The sequence below is a fragment of the Delphinus delphis genome, chromosome 2, assembly GCF_949987515.2.
Source record: "Delphinus delphis chromosome 2, mDelDel1.2, whole genome shotgun sequence".
In the NCBI taxonomy this organism is placed as follows: domain Eukaryota; kingdom Metazoa; phylum Chordata; class Mammalia; order Artiodactyla; family Delphinidae; genus Delphinus; species Delphinus delphis.
The window spans coordinates 47,950,128-47,955,588 of record NC_082684.1 but is presented as its reverse complement, the minus strand read 5'-3'; the positions used below and the strand labels follow the sequence as shown (position 1 = coordinate 47,955,588).

General features: G+C 42.7%; 1 non-coding gene across 1 annotated transcript; it reads left to right on the top strand.

Moving 5' to 3' along the window:
- The first annotated feature begins 1,041 nt into the window (after nt 1–1,041).
- Nucleotides 1,042–1,148, top strand: LOC132421241 (U6 spliceosomal RNA). Its single transcript, XR_009518531.1, has one exon. It is a non-coding gene; the product is annotated as a U6 spliceosomal RNA (small nuclear RNA).
- Nucleotides 1,149–5,461: the final 4,313 nt, after the last annotated feature.

Genomic DNA, 5,461 nt, shown 5'->3' with positions numbered 1-5,461 from the left:
GGCCGAGAGGCCCAGAGATGGAAGTCAGTCTTCAGGGACTGAAAGCAGGGTACGGAAGGATGGAGCATGGGTTTAAAGGGGCAAATGACAGAGGCTCCGCACAAACATTATAATTAAATTTCCCTCAACTTGTCCCTTCTTGTGTGTCTCCTCCCTCCCCCAAAAAAGTAAGAGGGAAGAATTTTGCTAAGCAAGTGTATGACTTAGAAAAGGCTAACTACTGCAACAGACTGACCCTAAAATATATCATGTCTGAAATACCATAGAGTTATTTCTTGTTCACAGAACAGGACTGGGTAAACTGCATGGGTCAGTGGGGCTCCTCCTTGTGTATCATTTGGGCGGCCGAGCTGATAGAGGCTCTGCTGTCTTTAACGGGTGGCTTCCAAGGTGGTCCTGGGGGTCATCTGCCTTCCAGACAGCTGCAAGGGGCAAAGAGCAAGAAGGGTCAGCACCGGGTTTTCACGGGTCAGGCCTGGCAGTGGCACACACCAGTTTAACTCCTCCCATTGGCTGGGACTCAGTCACAGGGCTACTCCTGTCGGCAAGAGGGGAGCTGGGCCATGTGGTCTAGCCACGTACCCAAGAAGAAGAGGAGAAGCAGTTAGCTTCTCTGCCATAGAATGGAAATGATGTCCTTTTGCAAAACTGGTTCATACTAAAATATTTTTTAATTGAAAAAAATTTAAAAAAATTTTTCTAATTCTAAAATCAAGACTAAACTTTTGATAGAACCACACTATTCAAAACAGTTTTATAAAGTTTCTGTCTAGCTCCTAACAGTGAGAATTGTAAAGTGTAGTGCAGTGCATGGACCAAATCACTACAGTTCTGAATTAGCCAACAATGTCAAATTTTAATTGCAAAATGTATAGCTCCTTCATTTTATTTTCCTTACAGAGAAATCTCTCTCTGCTTCCAATTTATACCTCTTGTTTGGTCATCATCCTCCCATGACGTATGTGATTGAGCCCAGTGAAGTTGTTGACATTTGCTAAGAGCACATCAGGAATATACACTGCCAAGAATCACAGACATTCAGTGCTCACTTCGGTAGCACATACACCAGAATTGGAACGACACAGAGAAGATTAGCATGGCCCCTGCGCAAGGATGACACAAAAATTCATGAAGCGTTTAAAAAAAAAGAAAAAAAAGAATCACAGACATTCATAATATAAGACAAATAAACAATTCTGTTCAGATGGCCTGGTATTACAGTTATAGTATAGTAATATAGTCCATCCTGGAGCCATTAACCAAATTAATCATCTCTATGACTTTTACTGTCTGAGGTCTCCTCTTTAAGCTCCTCGCGGGCCCCTGGCATGGCAATGCACTCCTTTCATGTGGGCTGCTGTGTGCTATTACTGTACCCATCGTAGTGAATCATGCATACTCAGCTACAAGTCTGTCACCATCTTGAGAGCAGATTCCCTGCCTCATTGCTTTTGTCCTTAGCCACTAACACATTACAAGGCACAGGCAGGCAATACATCTGAATGAAAGAAAGAAGAAATGAATATCAATGACTGCAGTTTTATTTTGGATCTCCCAAAATGCTTACTTATGGACAGACACAATGATCATTATCCTTAAATTTAACATTCACACAGAAGCCTGTCTCAGCTCTCTGTATGGAAAAAAAAACACCCAAAACAAAAAATGGCCTATGTTCTGGGGTTGCTTTTCTTTTTTAAAGAGAATCCAGTGGTAGCAATCATCCAGCCTGCCCTCACTTTTATCTAACCGTATTGTGGAAGGTGTAAACATACCCGAACAGTCCAAAGCTACAACAAAGAAATTAAATAAGTGGAGGAAGACAAATTTGACTTGCCAACAGATTTCAGGCAGCAGCAATGTAACAAAGCACCAAAATCTCACAACTGTGTGCCAAACTGTTATTAGTAATATCAGTGTCCTTTTAAACAATATTTTTAAATTCAGTGTGCTTGATATACAAAGAAAGCTGTACATATTTACCTGGATGAGTTTGAAAGTAAGTATACGGCCATGAAACTGTCACCACAATAAACACTGCCATAAACATAACTATCACTCCTAAACATCTCCTCCTCCCCTCTTTTTTGTGATTAGAACATTTAATACAAGATCTACATTCTTAACAAGTTTTGGAATATGTAGAACAGTATTATTAACTATATGCACTATAGTGTAGAGTGGATTTTCTAGAACTTACTCATCTTGCATAACTGCAACTATGTACCCTTGGGCCAACACCTCCCGATTCTCCCTCCTCTCCACCGCCCCCCATAACCACCCTGCTTCTATCGCTGGTTTTTTTTGTTTTTTTTTTTTTGCGGTACGCGGGCCTCTCACCGTTGTGGCCTCTCCCGTTGCGGAGCACAGGCTCCGGACGCGCAGGCTCAGCGCCCATGGCTCATGGGCCCAGTCGCTCCGCCGCATGCGGGATCCTCCCGGACCGGGGCACAAACCCGCGTCCCCTGCACCGGCAAGCCGACCACTGCGCCACCAGGGAAGCCCTCGACCGCTGTTTTTTATGTAAACAAATGAATAGTTTGATAGTTGTTTGTTTTTGATTAAGCAATTGTTGGCTAAAAGGTACTCTTACATAACTCTGTGAAAACTACATCCTAGTTTATAGAAGCAATAGGAATACTATGCTATTTTTTTCTTAACGGTGCATTTGTATGTTAGGGAAAGGAAGGTGCAAGATAAAACCTCAAGTAGCACAAAAGGGTATATACTTCAAAATGTCTCCTTCAGTAGAGGCATCAAATGATACCATTTCTTATATATCCCGAAGTTAGAATTCTAAGCATATATAATAAGCGAGTTGTTTTTAAAAAGTTATATATGTAGTTGGCAATATGATTTTAAAGGGTTTTTATTTGGCATGTAAGTTATGAAAAATGATCTGAGTCATACATTTTTATGTAAGTCTTGGAGATGATTCTTCTTAATCACTTATAATCAGAGGCCCAAGGAAGAGGGTCTCAGAGAAGTGCTTAAATCCTGTATTAATTTCCTAGGGCTGCCCTAACAAATGACCACAAACTGGGTGGCATTAACCAATAGAAATGTATTCTCCCATGGTTGTGGAGGCTCGAGAAGTCTGCAATGAAGGTGTTGGCAGGGCTGCGCTCCCTCTGAAGGACCAAAGGGAAAATCCTGCCTTTCTCCTTCTGGCTTCTGGTGGCTTCAGGCGTTCCTTGGCTTACGGCAGCATAAATACAGTCTCTGCCTCTCTCTTCACTTGGCCTTCTTCTCCCTGTGTCTTTGTGCTTCAGATCTCCCTTTCCTCTTATAAGGACACCAGCCGTTGAATTTAGGGCCCACCCTAACTCCAGGATGATCTCATCTTGAGATCTTTAACTTAATCGCATCTGGAGATGCAATTGTGGCTGGGGGTGGGGGGTGTCACTGAAATGCTGACTCCTTCTCTCATTCAGGTCTCTTATTGAATGTGACAATAAGGTCACATTCACAGGTAGTAGGGATTAGTACTCGGACATATCTTTTTTTGTGACATAATTTAACCTATTACAAATTCCCATGGGTAGATAAGCCACCGGTTCCTTTCTGACCTGCCATCCGGCACCTGGGATTCCTCTAGACCCAAGGGGCTGGGTTGGATGGATAGTTGACTCAAGACATGAACCAGGTCTCCATCTGGAAGACATTAAAGACAGGGACCCCTTTTCTGGGATTCCCTTCTCCCCTTTCTCCTCTCTCCCTACAAGTATTTACTGAATGCTTACTATATGCCAGTCATAATTCTAGGGTACTGGGGATTTAACAGCAAGCAAAGCAAAGTTCCTACACTTATCAAGCTAATATTCTAGTGGGAAGACAAATTATAAACAAATAAAACCTAACGTGTCAGATGATGAGGGCTATGAAAAATAAACAGAGGAAGGGAACAGGGAATGATGCTGTTTTAGACAGGAAGGTCATAGGAAACCTCTATGATGAGCAGAGACCTGAATGAGAGAAGGAGTCAGCATTTAAGTGACACCCCCACCCCCAGCCACAGCAGATGCAATGGGTGCAAAGTTCTTGTGATGGTTACAAAAAATATGTCCATGAATGCTTGGTGCTCTTTAAGAGGTGGAGCTTCACTCCCCTCTCCTGGAGTGTATGCTGAATTTGAAATAAACAGAATATGGTAAAACTGATGATACGTTACTTCTGAGATTAGGTTTTAAAAAGATTACAGCTTCCACTCTGGGTGCTCATTTTCTCTCAGATCACTCTCCCTGGGGAAGCAAGCTGCCAGGAGAGCTGCCCTCTGCTCTACAGAGAGGCTCACGCAGCAAGAAATTGAGGGCTGTGTCTGGCCAGCAGTCAGGGAGGAAAGGAAGCCCTCAGTCCCCAAATCCACGAGGACCTGAGGCTTGCCAACAACCTCGTGAATGAATTTAGAAGTAGCCCCTCCCCCAGTTGAGCCTTCAGATGACACTGTAGCCACAGACAAAAGCTTGACAGCAACCTTATCAGAGACCTTGATTCAGAACCCACCTGGCTTTCTGACCCTCAAAAACTGAGAAATAATAAAGCTTTGTTATTTCAAGATGCTAAGTGTTGGGATAATTTGTTATGCAGAAAAGTATAATTCATCAAGGCCCCAAGGCTGCAGCTTGCTTGCCAAGTTGGAACGTGGCTGGAACAAAGTGAACAGGAGGGAGCATGGCAGGTGATGAGGTCAGAGAGCAAACAGGGAGCCAGCTCCCATGGAGAGAAACAGTAACACTCTGGCTTCTAAGCTGAATGAGGTAAGGATCCAGAGTGCAGAGTTTTGAGTAGCTGAGTGACATGATGAAAGGACAGGCTTGACGGGACAGACTGTACAGGGGAGTCTAGAATGCGGGAGACCAACTGGAAGGCTACTGTCATAGGTGACTGCTTGGATTAGAGGAGAAGACCTGGGATATAGAGGTAGTGGTGACAGTGCTGAGAGGGGACTGGACTCCAGATAGATTCTGATGGTGGAACCAGTCATGGAGGAAAGAATGGCGGAAACATTTCTGAAGAGGCTGCCCTCTTTGCTAGAATCAGGATAATTTTATGAAAGTTTAGGGGAAAAGATGAAGTAATAAAATTGGTTTCCAAAGCATCTGGCAGCCTGTCCTTTGGCTTCTTGCAGAGCCTCCTGTCCTCACATGTATCTTCATGTTCTTTTTCCTTTCCCCTTTTACCTACTAAAATCTCTCCCAGGGAAAAATCTATGGAATCTGTCCCCAGTAAGGTATAAATAATTGATGAGACAAAAATCAATAGCATTTCTTTACACTAGCAATAATAAACTAGAAAATATATAATAGAAAAATAAGACGTATTTCACAGTAGCAACAGACCATTAGAATATCTAGGAATTAACAAAGAATACACTAGAGCTCTATAAGAAAAAATTTTAAACTCTATTAAAAGACATAAAAGATCTGAATAAATGAAGAGGTATTCCACACTCATGAACAGA